Source organism: Macaca mulatta, chromosome 16 (assembly GCF_049350105.2).
Source record: "Macaca mulatta isolate MMU2019108-1 chromosome 16, T2T-MMU8v2.0, whole genome shotgun sequence".
In the NCBI taxonomy this organism is placed as follows: Eukaryota; Metazoa; Chordata; class Mammalia; order Primates; family Cercopithecidae; genus Macaca; species Macaca mulatta.
Genome location: NC_133421.1, coordinates 7,614,187 through 7,631,363, shown reverse-complemented (window position 1 = coordinate 7,631,363; position 17,177 = coordinate 7,614,187).

Sequence of the window (17,177 nt, the reverse complement as noted above, 5' to 3'; positions counted from 1 at the left end):
TATTAGATTTTGGAGAAAGAGAGTTCTCTGAACGACAAGCTGCCTCTCCCCAGGAGAGGCTGTGCTAGGTTGGGTGGAGGTGGCTGGTGTGATATTATAGAGTTTAACTGCAGGAGCCACTCCAAGGGATGGGCTAGCCAAAAGTCCTCTATGTTCTAATGGAGGTGGGGAGGCTGAGGCCCTGAGGAAGGGGGGACAGAAATGGTTCCATGGGGAAACATGGAATACCAACCTTGATTTGCATTTATTTTACTGGCCGTTCATCTATGCTCAAAACGAATCCCAACCACTTCATTTCCTATTTTGGAGTAGAAAAGAAAAACTGAAGCTTGGTGGTAGTGGAAAATATCAAGTTAGAGGAATTTATTTCTCTCCTTCTCAAGAGTCGGAAACCTTCTAATCCCTCTTCCATCAATCCCTCTCTTACTCTTTCTGCATCTCTTGGCCTCAACGAGAGAGGGTAGGGAGAGGCAGAGAGAGTCCTAGAGAAAAAGAAGGTTTTGGAAAGGAGAGAGAATGATTTCATTTCCCTTCCATATGAAAATCTTATTCTGGGAATGGTGGCAGCCCTCAGAACACTTAGATCTCATTCATTCTCCCTACACTGGGCTAAAGGCTGAGCTGCTTACTACAGCAGAAAGTATCTTCCAAAGAGAATTGCAACAATAGCTTCCATCCCACCTGCTCTTCTGTCATGGGACCCCATCAAGAGGTAGAGTCTATTCCTCCCCACTCCTTGAATCTGTGTTGGCCTTTGATTCATTTGCCATCAATAGGATATGGTTGGATATGACACTACATGGTTCCTGAGGCTGGGTCTGAGAAGACCATGCAGCTTCCACCTGGTTCTCTTTTAACACTCGCTGTGGACACTTGCTCTGCCAGCCACCTTAGGAAATCTGACTAGAGAGGCTGCTCAGAGATGCTCCAGTGTACAGCACCTCCTGAGCCCCCTGGTCACAGCTAGCACTCACTGCCTGCTACCATAGGCAGGAGCTATCTGGGACTTTGCAGCCCAGTCGGGCCTTCAGATGACTGCAGCCCCAGCTGATGTGTGACTGCAAACCGCATGGGACAATGCTCAGCTGAGCCCTTTCTGAATTCTTTTTTTATTTTTTATTTTTGTGAGATGGAGTTTTACTCTTGTTGCCCAGGCTGGAGTGCAATGGCACAATCTCAGCTCACTGTAACCTCTGCCTCCCAGGTTCAAGTGCTTCCCCTGCCTCATCCTCCCAAGTAGCTGGGATTACAGGCACGCACCACCACACCCAGCTAATTTTTTTATTAGCTGACATTATTAGCTAATACATTTATTAATAAAATTGTTAGCTAATTTTTTTTAGAGATAGGGTTTCACCATGTTGGTCAGGCTGGTCTCAAACTCCTGACCTCAGGCGATCCACCTGTTTTGGCCTCCCAAAGTACTGGGATTACAGGCGTGAGCCACCGTGCCTGGCTCCTTTCTGAATTCTTGACCCACATAATTGTGAGCAAAATAAAATAATTGTTTTTTAAAGCTTCTAGGTTTGGGGGTAATTTATTATACCACAGTAAATGGAAAACTTTCAGTCATGAATCAGATTTAGCCTTTGCCCTCAGGAAATTCACAATTTAATCAGAGATTGAAAACTCTTTAACCACTGCTCAAACTAGGACACGGTGGGTGCCGCAACATGAAAGCATACCCAGGAGCTGGCCAGACCACCAGGGAAGGAGGATATTCAGTGAGGAAGGCCTGGCGTGTGGAAAGGCAAGGAAGTATCACGGGATGCTAAGTTAGTGCCAACCTGATGCCTGCTTGGGGAGTCCTGTGTGCTCTCTGATGTATAGAGCAGTATGCAAGGGTGTACTCAGAACCACTGGCTCAATGTGGCGTGTCTTCCTAGAACATGAGTTAAGCCCATTAGGACGTTAAAACAGTTTCATATTAAAACCAGCAAGAATATATTACAAAATAAATACAAAACATGACCTCATATTTTGGAATTGAATTAGAAAAGTTCAAATACATTTTCAGGCCTTGCCACAGCTTCCTTGGAGGTACCGTTTCATCGCTTAGGGGCCCTTTGATGGGAACATTGAAAATCTCTGTGTAGGTGAGGGATCTCTCTCGGGAGGTTTTCATCTGGGAGTGTGATATAGTCAGGCCTGTTTTAGGAAGATTTCCCTGGAAACAAGAATGGAAGATGATCTGGGCTAGACTGCAAGTAGAAGGCCTACTCAGAGCCTGTTGAGCCATCCCAGGCAGAGGTTCCATGGAATGAGAGAACTGTGGAAAGAAAAAGAGGGAATAATGTCAACAATTAGAATTGGCAGCACCCCCACCCGACCTTCCAGGTCTCTGCTTAAATGTCTCTTTCTCCAAAAAGTTTCCATCTGGTATGGATTAGAACCTCTCTGGCCAGGCACGGTGGCTCACGTCTGTAATCCCAGCACTTTGGGAGGCCGAGGTGGGCAGATCACGAGGTCAAGAGTTCGAGACCAGCCTGGCCAACATAGTGAAACTCCATCTCTACTAAAAACACAAAAATTAGCCTAACATGGTGGTGCGCACCTGTAGACCCAGCTACTCAGGAGGCTGAGGCAGGAGAATCATTTGAACCCGGGAGGCGGAGGTTGTGGTGTGATCTTGGCTCACCACAATCCTGAGCAACAGAGCAAGACTCTGTCTCAGAAAAAAAATAATAAAACCCTCTCCTATGTGGTCTGACAGTTCTTCATTTTTTCCCCATTCACCCTGCATGGCCACAAAATCAGCATTACCAATGATATTTATTAAATTATTTCTGCATACTAGGCTTCTTACTTATTTTCAGTTGGCAATATGTTCAACTGCGTAGTACAGAACCACCCACGCTTCCCCTGCCAAAGAGTGGCTTAACCAAGAAAGCGGCTGAAGCAAAAACTCTTCCTTCCATGACAAAGAGTCTGGAAGACCGTAGAACAGAACTTATTCAGGTGCCCAGGGATGTCATTCGGAAGGGATGCCCTAACCAAAAGTTCCATCTACTTCTTTTTTTTTTTTTTTTTTTTTTTTTTTTTTTTTTTTTTTTTTTGAGATAGAGTTTCGCTCTTGTTACCCAGCCTGGAATGCAAGGGCGTGACCTTGGCTCACTGCAACCTCTGCCTCCCACGTTCAAGCAATCCTCCTGCCTCAGCCTCCCAAGTAGCTGGGATTACAGGCACCCGGCACCACGCCCAGCTAATTTTTTTTTTTTTTTTTTTTTTTGTATTTTTAGTAGAGATGGGGTTTCACCATGTTGGCCAGGCTGGTCTCGAACTCCTGACCTCAAGTGATCTGCCCACCTCGGCCTCCCAAAGTGCTGGAATTTCAGGAGTGGGCCACCAAGCCTGGCCAGTTCCATCTACTTCTCATTGGCCAGAACTGAGACATGTGGCCACCCATCGCAGCAGGGGAGTCTAGGAAGGTGAGCACTTTCCCAGGGTGCATTGCCAGCCCAGTGGAATCCACGGATATTGGGTAAGCAACTAGCCATGTCTGGCATGACATGTATTAACGTATTTAATTCTCACAACAGTCCTAGGCTGTAGCTATTATTATTAATGTAATTTTGTGGATGAGGGACTTGAGAAACAGGGAAGTTAAGTACTTATTCTTTTAAGATTACATAGTAGATGGAGGAGCTAGAGATGGATGGCATGTTTATCTTTTTTTTTTATGAGACTGTAAGCAACCTGAGGGCAGGACCGTGTATTTATTGCTTTACTTCTATCCCTGTACCCCTATCCCCTGGCATAGTATGGTTAATTGGCTTGATGGTTGATTGGATGCTTTATTGATAACCTAGTAAAAATCTGAACCCATCCTGTAGCTACATCTCATGACAACGGAAGGAGAGGTCAGAAAGAATCTCCACCTGGCATGCCATTCCTCTTGGCCAAAGATAGCTTGGACTTGTTCAGCTCAGACTAAGTTCTGCTGACTGCCAGCCCAGCCATGCTTGGCTGAGCACACCAGGACTTAACAAGGTCTGAATTGTTTCAAGGAGTGTTTTTAACAAGTTGTAAATGTATTTCACCAAGTCCCGTTGCTGTGTATAATTGATGCAGCTGATGAAAAGCAATCATGATCCCGTGAATCATGTCTGCCTGTTTACAGCATTTCATTCCCCAACTTCCAGAAGGATGCGCAAAGCACGCTTTAAAAGAAAACGTATTTGATATTGACATATGGTAAGACTGTCTTGCATCCCGCTTCTTCACTGGCTCATGTGATATGTGAGATAGAAAAAGGCAAGCTTGTAATTACTATAGATTTTATTTTTTTAGATACCCACAGATAATTGCTTTTAAGTATAAGCAAGGGCGTTTTCAAGAATGATGATTTTACCTCCACTTGGTTTGCTTTAGGATAAGAAATACGGCAGGCACCTTGGGATGTAATTATTTACACACACTTCTTTTGCACTCACTTAAAGAGATGGAATGTGTCTTGTTTCAAATTATAGTTACCCCATTTTCCCCCCGAGGGCCCTTCCTAAGGCTTAGTACAAGTAGTCATTTGTTGAATGTTTGAAAAAATGAATAAATGAAGGAATAAACATTCTGGAAGAAATATTGAAAAATCCTGAAAGGGTAGTCTTCCTTGTTTGTAATGATGATTGAGGTTGTCTAACAGTCTCTCTGGAAGATGGGCTTAAAGGAATGGAGTAGAGAACTTGAACTAGCAAGCATCAGTGCTGATGTCAAAGTCAGGGTCAGTACTGACATCATGCTAATGCTGCGTAACAAACCAACCCCAAACTCAGTGGCTTAAAATAGTAAGTGTTTATTTTCATAACCGTGGGTTTGCAGACTGATTACAGTACGGCTGGCCTAGACCGGTCTCAGCTGGGTGGCTCTGCTTTAGGCTACAGGTTGACTGGGCATGGCCCTAGGATGCAGGATAGCTTCAGGTCCATTTGACATGTTTCTTTTGGGGTCCAGTCTGAGGTGGCAGCATCTACCTGGCACATGAACATTTCATGCAGTCATTGGACTGCAGAAAGAAAAAAAAAACCAATTGCACCAGAACATTTCAAGCCTCTGATTACATCACATTCACTAACATCTCATTGAACCAAACAAGTCATATTGTCGGCCCAAACAAGTCGTATTTTCAACTCAAAAGTAAAGAAGTGGGGAAGTATACTGTATAGATCACGAGGCCGTGGAAAGAACGTACAAGTAAAATTCTATTACAAAGTAGTGAAGAGTTGGAAACAAAAATTCAGTCTGTCACTAAGAAGGGTAAAGAGGAGGTAAACAGATAAGTGAGATGATAAGCAGGAGCTGGAAGTGGAGAGAGAAGGGGGAGAATCTGTGCTACGTCTAGGTGACTGGGTCCGGGTTTTAATCCCATGAAAGAAAGGGCAAGAACCACCACAGTGGAGTCATCCCAAGGCATCACAAACATGCTGCACTGCAAAAATGTCACAGTAGCACATAATGTACTCTGTAAAGACATAATTTCCTGAGCGTGATTAGGTCTGCTGACGAGAGGAGAGACCACACCAGCTAAGTGGAGGTGTGGGTGGAGGAGGTTGACCAGATCCCTGCACCACCTGTGCAACTCCAGCTACCCCAGGCCAGCTCACTCCTCACCCTTCTGCCCCCGACCTCTGCTCCCTGGCTCTCACCTGGTCATCAGTGATTTCTTCCAGGCTAAATCCAATGGACCCTTGCGGGACCTTCTCTTACTTTGATCACCTGTAGCCTGTGACACTGTCAATCATGTCCTCCCTGAAAGTCCCAATCCTCTTGAATTCTGTCTTGTAATTCTTATTTGCATTTTCCTCCCATCTCCCTGAATTTCTTCTCGGTGTCTTTTCGAGGCTCATTCAAATTTTCAAGGAGGAAAATGTTGGCGACTGAGCTAGAGAAAGGAAGCGTTTGGCAGTAAATGGTCCAAAAATATTTTGCCTTGGAAGCAACTAGAGCCTCACGCTAACAATGCCTACTGTAATATGAAATATGGAGAGTGAACTCGTCTGGGATAAGCTGCCATATTTGAGCAGTGACACCTCCCACCGCCCCATCTCGCAATAATAAATGGAGATACAGGCTCAAGCCAGTATTGACCACATCATCATTTCCACCTCCCTTCTGAGTTGCTGAGGGTAGGCGTTGTGTTAAATCAGCTAAGTCTCCTACCCAGCCAGCCCTGGCACAGGGCCTGGCCAGTAGTAGGTATGCTGTATTGATTGCATCCAGCTATATCCAATATATATTATATTGGATTAGTCTCTCTCTCCATAATATTCTATCATATATAATATTTATATATTAATGTAAATATTTATATTTATATGTTTTCATATTATTTATATCATTGATCTATTATTTTATATATTTTTATGCAATTTCATATGGTTTTTAATATATAAAATTTAAAATATAAAATAATATAAAATTACATTAAAATATGTAAAATAATTTTATAGTTTATGTAAATATTTATATGTATGTAATATTTACATATTTTTATTTTATTTACATATTTTTAATTTTGTGTAACTTATATAATATGTAATATTTATTAATATATTTTATTATATAATATTTATAATATTGCTATTAATAAATATTTATAATATAATATGTAATATAATATTAATACATATTAAGTGATTTATTGCATATGCAGAGAGGAGAGGGGCACAACTTTGAGCTGAAAAGTATAAAATGTGCTTCCTCATCTATAACAACCTTCCACCTGCCTTTCCATTCCATCTCCCCTCACCTTTCACCTGCCGGCACTTCACTAAAATCACTCTCAGGTTATTCTAACCGAACATACCTCTGTGCCTTAGCTCCGCCTTCCTTCATCATTCAAAGTTTAGCTCAGATGCCACTTCTTCCATGAAGCCTTTCCTGATTTCCCAGCAGGAAGCAACCACTTTGCCTCTGAACTCCTTTAGCCCTTTCTCCAAATCTCTTCTGGAGCATGTACTACTGTCTGCCTTGCATCACCATGATTTCTGCCCGCTGCTCTAGACTTCCCCACTTGATGACCAGTTCCTTGCAGCCAGGAGTTTCTTTCAAATTTTGACTTCACCCCAGTCTTGAGCCAATGATTTGAATAGAGCAGGTCCTCAATAAATCAATAAACGGTTGAATGACAAACAAGTTGAGGTAGGAGTGGCAATCTGGGAAAAACACTTATATGTTCTTAAAAACTTCTATTCCCAGTTTGTAGTTTTAGAAAAAAGAAAAGTAAAATCAGTTTTTATTGAATCCATCTCCTCTCTGCAGAATTATTTTGTGGTCTCTTTCATTGGGCCAATTACATTTATGAAGATGAATTACGACAGGCGAGAACCCACTTGCATGGATTACTGTGTGCTAACTATGTAATTAGCGGCCGGTGACTAAGAGGGGAGTTTTTGGATATTTCCGTAAGAGAAAAACACATTATGATCCATAAAAAACAATGAGCAAGATAATTTCATTTTTATTGGTCATTTAAAAACATTCACTGATAATTCTCCCCATGCTTAATAGGCGTATGTTTGCTGCCTTCAAAATATACCCATAAACTTGTAGCAAAAAGCACCGTTACATAATCGTTCAGCCTTGCTTCAGTTATGAAACCTAAATGAAAGACTTTCAAAGACAAAAAGTGTGGAGAGCGTCAAGGGCGTTGAAACAGGTGGTAGCAGTTATCCTGAATCAGCAGGGCTTTCCTGGGAAACTGGCATGGGCCAGGCCCAGAACTAACTACTGCATTGTTCTGGAGCCAAGAGAGTTTCACACCTGAGAGGGTTTATCCTCTATTTTGCATTTGAATTAGAAAAGAACAAGTCCCTGTAACCAGCATCCCCTCCTCTCCATAATCAAGAGGACAGCTGGAAGTCCTTTCAAGGGACCTGGACCCCAAGGCCAGGCCAAAGGCAGGTGAATAACAGGTGATTCATCTAAACTACATGAATGAATGATGAAGGCTGGGTGTCAATGAATAAATGGTTAGTTGGATGGACTGATGGACTCAGTTGAAATGATTGGAACGTCTCGCATGCTGTCCCTTGAGGTTCTGGCAGAGACTGCAGACCACGCTGCCACTGGTTCTCCGCAATTCTGGAAAGAACCAGATTCTCGGGCACCCAAGGAGGCAGTGACAGCCTCAGAAAGGAAAACTCTTTCATGTGTTTTCAAAACCACTTTATGAAATTAAAATTTCAACCTTCCTCACTGGAAATTTAATCCTCCACACGAAAGGCCTTTTTTTCTTTCTTCGTGTTCTTTTGGACCACGCAGTTCTGTTCTCTGGTCCCTGACTCACCCCTGGCCCCAAAGCCCTCTTTCCTATTGTGTACGAGGCCAGAAACCCATCAAGGATGTACACGGAGACGGGGGAACTAATGTCGGCTCTCAGATCTCAGAAGGAAAAATCCAGCTCACGGGTCTTTAGGACATGCTGATTTCTTTCCAGAAATAAGATCCATCAATTTACTTGTGCTCTGAAGTGCTTGGAAGCCTGACAAATTTTCTGAGCCTGGTATGTGTGTGTATATATTTATGTGTGACACCAAAACGGTGTGTGTGCATGTGTGATTGAGTATATGTGTGAATGTGTGTACATAAGAGTGTATGTGTGTGCATGTGTGAGAAAGTGTGCGTTCACACGTGTATAGGTATGTGTTTATGCGTGAGACCAGAGGCAGGTGTATGCATATTCATGTTTGCACACATGTACATACGTGGGTGCATATGTGAGTATGTGTGTGTGAAAGTGTGTTTATATGTGTTGTGCACATGTATGAGTACATGCATGACTGTGTGTGTGTTCCCGCTGAGTATCTGTGTTATCTCCAGAATTCTCCCTGTGTGGGGTAAGTGGAGAGGAGGGAGGACAGGGAAAGCTCCAGGGCTTGCCCTCTCCTTCTGAGCATCAGGAAGACTGGTGACCGCCAGCAGGCAGGTGGGCCAAGCCCCTGTCTATGTTGGCCCTGGCTAAGCCCCAGGTGATGCAGCCTCTGCTTCCTGCACCAGCAACCTCGGTTCCGCCAGCACCTGTGGTTCCCGCAGCTGCAGCCTGGCCTCAACAAGGCCGTGGCCTGCTCGCCATCTGCCCTTTCTCCTGTTTCCTACATTGCACCTGGCTTTCTTCTGCTCTCCAAACATTTCCAGCCTGTACTGCTCTCTGATACTGGGTAGCAGCCTTAGAACCAATATTTGTCCCAGGAAGATCATGATGGGAGTGTGATGAGCCCAAGCCACTGGTCCCTGTTGGCCTGGGCACAGCTCTAAGGTCCCATCCTCCTGGATGTGAGTCAAAGCATTGTCCTGGACTAAAAAGGTTGAGACGTTCTCCTCCCTGTCCCTCAGGAGTAGGTTTGGAAAGACACCCATTAGTGAAATGTGTCCATGAGATTTCCCCAACAAGGGGAGGGCAATGATTGGATGATAGAAGAGAATGTTCACTATCATTGCTTGGGTTCTGGGAAATGCCTTGCTTTCATCAATGGAATGGATGATTTTTCTCTGTTGCCTGACTGTTTTTTCCTTATTACTCATTCGTTCATTAACGCATTTGCTTTGCAATTCAACAAACATTTACCGAGCACCTAAAGAAGCCAGTGGGTCAGAGTGGTTACCTGAGGAACAAGGCACCCTTGGCTTAAATCCCAGCTTCACCATTTCCACGTGGCCTCTCTGAGCCCCCTTTCCTTTCCTGTTAAATAGGAGTAAATATAGTATCTGCCTCATAAGATTGTCTGAGGATTAAACTAAGTCATGTTTTAAACCCCCCGTAAATAGAGAACTATTACCATTGATGTTGTTTGTCATTGCCACTATTCCTTTTTTTTTTTTTTCTTTCCAAGATGGAGTCTCCCTCTGTCGCCCAGGCTGGAGTGCAGAAGCGTGATCTCAGCTCACTGCAAACTCCACTGCCCAGATTCAAGTAATTCTCCTGCCTCAGTCTCCCAAGTAGCTGGGATTACAGGTGCGTGCCACCATGCCTGGCTAATTTTTTTTTTTTTTTTTTTTTTTTTTTTTTTAGTAGAGACAGGATTTCACCATGTTGGCCAGGCTGGTCTCAAACTTCCGACCTCAAGTGATCGATCTGCCTGCCTCGGCCTCCCGAAGTGCTGGGATTACAGGTGTGAGCCACCGCGCCTGGCCTGTCGTTATTACTTTGAGCGAAATAATGAGTTGGTGCTGTAGAAACAGATGTAAATAACATTGCCACTGCCCCACAGGAGCTCACAGGCTAGTTGCAAAAGCAGATATGAAAAAATGCCAGTGATGGTTAGAAGCCAAATGGTGGAAATGGAACCGTGGGGATTCCAGAGGAGAAGCCCGTTCATTCAGCCTGGAAGAACAGAGAAGGCTCCCTGGAGGAGGCAGATCCATTCAAGTTGGACCTTGAATGATATTTAAGATTTGAATAGTCAGAGAAGGCGAAGAAAGACATACTAGGCAGGCGGAAGAGGTACCGTGTGGAGTGGCCGAAGCATCAATGCAAGACTGCATCCATACAAAAGATGGTTATGTGGGCAGGTTGCAGAGGGCTTTGAAGGCCAAGCCAAGTGGAGCCGTGGGTTTTATTCTCCTGGGCCATGGTGAATGGTTCCAACATCTCAAACAAGAGAAGGATTGGATCTGATCATTTCCGAGGGTAAAACTTGCCATTATAAAAATGAATGTGCCGACCTAAGACTGAGAAATATTGGCTGGAATAAGTGACCAGATTTTCAGTTCTTTGCCTGTGGGGGTTTGCTTCCTGCCAGAGGCAAAGGGGCCAAGAAGGATGATGTCATGAGGCCGTGGGATGCCTCATGTCCAGAGCAGGCAGCCAAATCATGCTTATCGGAGACCAAGCGGCCGGGGAGACGAAAAAAGCATTTAGCACCGTATACCAAACTTCCTCCAATCTCTACAGCTTCGCTGGGCTGCCTGAGATCTGGGGAAACTATAGAAGGGAAACTGAGGCACAGAGGGACTAATAATATAGCAAGTTGGAGTTAGACAGTCCTGAGTCTGAATCCCCTTGCTACTCGTTAACTAGTTGTGTGACTTCAGGGACAAATCACTTAACTTTTCTGAGGCCCCATTTTCTCATCTGCAAAACAGGACGATAATGGTGACTATTGGCCAGGTGCGGTGGCTCACGCCTGTAATCCCAGAACGTTGGGAGGCTAAGGCGGGTGGATCACTCGAGTTCAGGAGTTTGAGATGAGCCTGTCCAACATGGTGAAACCCCGTCTCTACTAAACATTACAAAAAACTGTAGCTTTGTGCATGGTGGTGGGACGTGTGTAATCCCAGCCACTCAGGAGGCTAAGGCAGGAGAATCGCTGGAACCTGGATGGTGGAGGTTGCAATGAGCCGAGATCACACCATTGCACTCCAGCCTGGGCAACAAGAGGGAAACTCCACCTTCATAATAATAATAATAATAATAGTAATAATAATAATAATAAACAACTACTTCACAGGGTGATAGTGAGGCTGCAGTAAGAGAATATGGAGTGTTTCTGTCAAGTTGCTGTGTGTGCATTAAATGCTCACCAGATGGTAGCTGTTGGGAGAGCTCTGGAAACTTTGGAAAGACTGTGCACACGCTTTCCTAACCTCTCATTTCCCCTTCCTCCGTTAGTCCTTCTTGCTGACCGTCCCCTGACCAGGCTGCGATCTACCCCAGGACTAGCCAGAGAAGAGTGGGAATGAAAAGTACAGAAGCTTGCCTGGGAGTTTTATAGTCGGAGAAAACCAAAGCATAGCATGTATTTTTCACCACTTCTCCAAAAAGGGTAGGATATGCATCATACCTTTTTTCTTTCTAAGACCTTTGAAATTTTAGCTATAAATGGTAAAACATTTTACATCAGTGAATTTCCCCATGAATATTTATTGAAATGGCACTTTTAATACAAAGCCATTTGAAAAGCGAACCTCCAAGGAAAATGCATTTTGTGCAGCCATGGATCTTAAAATATTTACTATGAATATGCTCATCTTAGAAATATTACACACTGCTTTTTTATTATTTGTTCTGGATGAAATCGCAGGGCGCGGTGGCTCAAGCCTGTAATCCCAGCACTTTGGGAGGCCGAGACGGGCGGATCACGAGGTCAGGAGATGGAGACCATCCTGGCTAACACGGCGAAACCCCGTCTCTACTAAAAACACAAAAAATTAGCCGGGCGAGGTGGCGGCGCCTGTGGTCCCAGCTACTCGGGAGGCTGAGGCAGGAGAATGGCGGGAACCTGGGAGGCGGAGCTTGCAGTGAGCTGAGATCCGGCCACTGCACTCCAGCCTGGGCGACAGAGCGAGACTCCGTCTCAAAAAAAAAAAAAAAAAAAAAAAGAAATATTACACACTGCTTTTTTATTATTTGTTCTGGATGAAATCGCAGGGATTTGGCTTAGATGGTTTTTTACAAGCTAAACAGTATTGGCAAGATGATTTTCTGGACTCTATTCAACTTTCTTTCTTTCCGGTTCTTGATGTGTTGGTTTCTGGCAATTTTTTCAAAGATGTCTCGGATTTGCAAACAGTTAGTGAATGGGGGATAAACACACACCTGCTAACAGGTAAGTTATGAAAATAGATAATTCGAGAAATATGGATACTTGAACTAGAATAATCTTAGAGGTTGTCTGACCCGATGCCTTTACTTGTACATGAAGGTATCCTGAATGCCATTTCTCATCCCTCTGATCGGATTGGCAAAAGTTGAAAAGAGTAATAATTCTTAAAATCTTTGAAGATGCAGGAAATAAGTGTTTCATGCATTGCTGGTGGCGGGGACATTTTGGAGAGCAGACCCGCCATATCAGTTAAAATTAAAACTAGACAAACCCTTTGAATCAGGAATTTTACTTCTGGGAATCTGTCCTATAGAACAAAAAGCACGGCTGGGCGCAGTGGCTCACGTCTGTAATCCCAGCACTTTGGGAGGTCGAGGCGGACAGATCACGAGGTCAGGAGTTCGAGACCAGCCTGACTAATATGGTCAAACCCCGTCTCTACTAAAAATACAAAAATTAGCCAGGTGTGGTGGCAGGTACCTGTAATCCCAGCTACTCAGGAGGTTTAGGCAGGAGAATCACTTGAATCCAGGAGGTGGAGGTTGCAGTGAGTAGAGATGATGCCACTGCACTCCAGCCTGGGCGACAGAGCGAGACTCCATCTCAAAAAAAAAAAAAAAAAAAAAAAAAAAGCACTAGTATGTAAATACCTGTGTGGAGTAATCTTGTCGAAGCATAGTTTGTAGTGGTACCTGTTGCAGCATCTAAAAACAGCCTGGTTATCTACCAAAAGGGAAATGTGTGAATAAGTTGTTCCCAGATTCTGTGGACTAGTGGTCTCTAAGCATTTCCGATTGCTCATTTGATGATAGTACACACTTCCAAAAGACGGATATTTATTTGCATGTATGAATACCTTAACTGTAGGGTAAACAAACAGAAAATAGAAATTTTAAAGAGAAGAGATCAAAATCGAGATAAAAATTTGAATATGTTTTCCTTGTGTCGGTACAGTGTATGCACCTCGTTCTGGAGATTCCCAACTGCAGAATATTAGTTTGCCTTCTAAAGGAATGAATGTCATGCATCATTTAGGGGCAAATTAAATAGAAAACACAGAAAAATCATTTTATTTCATTTTTGCAAAAACAAATGATGGCCCCCAAGTTTTTATATCTATATCTATAGACATACAGACACAGACAGAAATATAGATATACACACATACGCTTTTATATATTTATACGCAAATGGTGTGATAATGGTGTGAATGGATAACACCAGGCTGTCACTGGTTACTATATCAGGGGCTGAACAGGAAAGTAGGAAAAGGAGAAGAATTGGGGAAAAATAAGATACTATGGGCCGGGCACAGTGGCTCACACCTGTAACCTCAGCACTTTGGGAGGCTGAGGTGGGCAGATCAGTTGAGGTCAGGGTTTGAGACCAGCCTGGCCAACACGGTCTATACTAAAAATACCAAAATTTGGCCAGGCGCAGTGGCTCACACCTGTAATCCCAGCACTTTGGTAGGCCGAGGTGGGCAGATCACCTGTGGTTGGGAGTTTGAGACCAGCCTGGCCAACATGGTGAAACCCCATCTCTACTAAAAATATGAAAATTAGCTGGGCGTGGTAGTGCATGACTATAATCCCAGCTACTTGGGAGACCGAAGCAGGAGAATCACTTGAACCTGGGAGGCTGCGGTTGCAATGAGCCAAGATCGGGCCACTGCACTCCAGCCTGGGTGACAAAGCAAGATTCCATCTCAAAAAAAAAATCAGCTGGGCATGGTGGCACACACCTGTAGTCCCAGCTACTGAGGAGGCTGAGACAGGAGGATCACCTGAGCCCAGGAGGTGGAGGTTGCAGTGAGCCAAGATCACACCACTGCACTCCAGCCTGGGTGGCAAAACAAGATCCTGTCTCAAAAAAAAGAAAAAAAAAAGAGACTACAGAGAAATGGAAAAATATTCATGATGTAATGTTAAATAAAAAAGAAAAGGGTCTATCGATTACATTTGTTCATATAGGTAAAAAGTAAATTAGCAGGAAAAGGGAGAAGAAGGCAATACAGACGAATGAAAGAACTGATTTGATTAGGGGCACAATTTCTGTCTTGGGTATTGGTTGCCATTTTAATATTAACATGAACAGATCCCATTTCAGCCTCTCTCTGGGTTATTTACTTCTCGGATCTCCTTCTCTCAGCACAATGGTGCCTTTCCTTGGTCTCTTTGCGGCCATCATCTGCGTGCCCAGATCTGTGCTCCACGGGCCCCACATTCCTGTGTCTTCATTTTGCACAACTAGCAGACAGACAGGGGTCTCCCAGGCCCAAGTCCAAGTGACCAAAAGGAGAATCCAATTTCCCAGCTCTGGTCAGGGACCCCAGCAGTCCCGTGAGCTCTGGCCAAGGAGACAAGGTCACGAGGTCAAACCCAGATGTCAGCTCCACTGCCTTGTGTGAGTGACAGTTCTCAGGGAAAATGACAGAGTCTTCCAAAGATGCATGGCCAGTGAGAGGTAAGGGTCAGTCGTAGAGCCCGAGTTCCCCAGACCCCAGGGAGGGTCCCTTTGGAGTTGCTTCCTTCTCTACATCCAAGGACGGGTGACCCTAAGAAGGACTTTCTCAGTGATTTATGGGATTCAGAGAAGCAAGAGGTGTCAAAATGGGACTTGGAAAAATGCCAGTGACTCACAGGGCAGAGTGTGGCTTTTTAAAGGAGTGAAAGCAGATGAAGGTGTCTCTGGCTTATTTCCAACTGTTGTCCTTCAATGACTGAAAATCTGCATATAGCAGCTGGCTTATGGCATCCACTGGCCAATACAGCTCTCAGAGCTGAGAATTTGCTCCTTCCTGTGTGTGAAACATCCTCTCCTTGGCCCCAGGCCTTGGCCTGACCCTGGGCAGGGTAAAAAGGCTCAGCCCACTGAAAAAGAGAGAGAGAGAATGAGAGCAAGTGAGGGGTCCTGGCTGGCAGAAGGCTCTGCCATTACCTGGGGAGCTGAGGTTGGGATAAACCCTGCTCAGCACTCAGACAGGCAGGAGCCTGCACCAGGTCCAGGATACTTCCTTGATCAGAACTTGATGGTGCCAGAAATGGCCCCACTGCCCTTGGTTACTGGGCCATTTGAGGGGAAAATTGAATTATAATCCTAACATCCCTGGTACATCTGGAAATTTGTCATAGTAATTAAATGCTAATAAGGCAAGAGAGATTAAATGGATAGTTTCCTTAAAGATTACACTCCACCACCCAAGGTCAGGTAGAAATTATAAGTAATGTAGTGATGTAGTCAGATCCCTCCAGCTGAATACATGTCATGATGAGAAAGCAAGGAGTCGTTCAGTTTTCTATATTTGAATATCTCATTAGAGTCTGTGTCATTCAGAGACATATTGGGTGGCAGAAAGGTGACATTTAAGGTCTCTCACGGAAAGCCAAGCTCTTAATTATCTGATGGAGGTTAATGTGACCACGGAACAGGGGAAGCCTGGGTGTAACCGGGGAGAATGGATTGTGCTAAGAGCAGGTTTCGTGGATGGACCCATAGAGTGGGGCACCCCGGCGGGAGGTCTGGGCAGAGTTTTCCTGCTTTGCTCTTTCCCTACCAGGCTGAATGTGGGGACCGGGAGCATTCTCCTTGGCATAAAGAAGAGATGAGCACAGTCGTGAGGAATGAAAGGGCAGGAAATGAGCTCTCCACCACAACAACGATGAAGGCAGAAGGCCAGCCAGCCTACAGGCCTGGAAAGGCTTTGCTGAGGATGCCGAAGGCTGCAACGTAGGACGTGCAGGGGCAAGGGTCAGTGTGTGCAGCAGCAATGATGGCTGTGACTCTAGTGTGTAGAAGGCCCTCCATGGGAACATAGTAGGCAGTCATGAAAATCGCTTCACAAGTTCCCTGCCTCCCAGGATTCATGCCCTTGTGTAATCCGCCTGCCTGCATGTGGGCTGGACCTAGTGATGTGCTTCTAACAAATACAATATGAAAAAGTGATGTGATGTCACTTCCAAGATTCAGTGACCAAAAAAACCCCTGTAACTCCTGCCTTGCTTGCGCTCTCTCTGGCTCTTCTCACTTGCTCACACTGGTGAAGCCAGCCACTGTGTTGTGAGATGCCCTATGGAGAGGCCCAGGTGGCAGGGAACTGAGGGCAGCCTCTGACCAACAGCCAGCAAGAGGTCCGCAGTCTGACAGCCTGCAAGAAATTGAATCTTGCCATTGTGCTATGTGAGCGAGCTTGAGAGTAAGTTCTTCCCAAGGTGAGCCTTCAGCTGAGACTGCAGCCAAGGCCAACTTCTTGGTTACAGCCTCATGAGAGCCACTGAGCCAATGCTCACTAAGTCACTAACGCTCAATAGTCATTAAGCTATGCCTAGATTCCTGACCTGCAGAAACCCTCAGTTAACAAATGTTTCAAGTCATCAGTTTAAGCTGTGGCTAAGTTCTGGGGTAGTTCGTTACACGGCAGTGGGTAACTAACACGAGGAGCTTTAGACTTTATGATAATACTGGGGTGGGAGGCCTCAGATTGACCAGTAGGCAGACCCTCCTTGCTGTGTCTCTGTATTCTCGCCCTCGCCCTGCTCCAGTGAGAGGAAGTTCTTCCTGCACCTAGCCTGGAAATGGGGTCTTTGTGTCCTACCTTGGGGCCTATGATAGATGGGTGGTTAATATTAAAAGAAAAAAAGT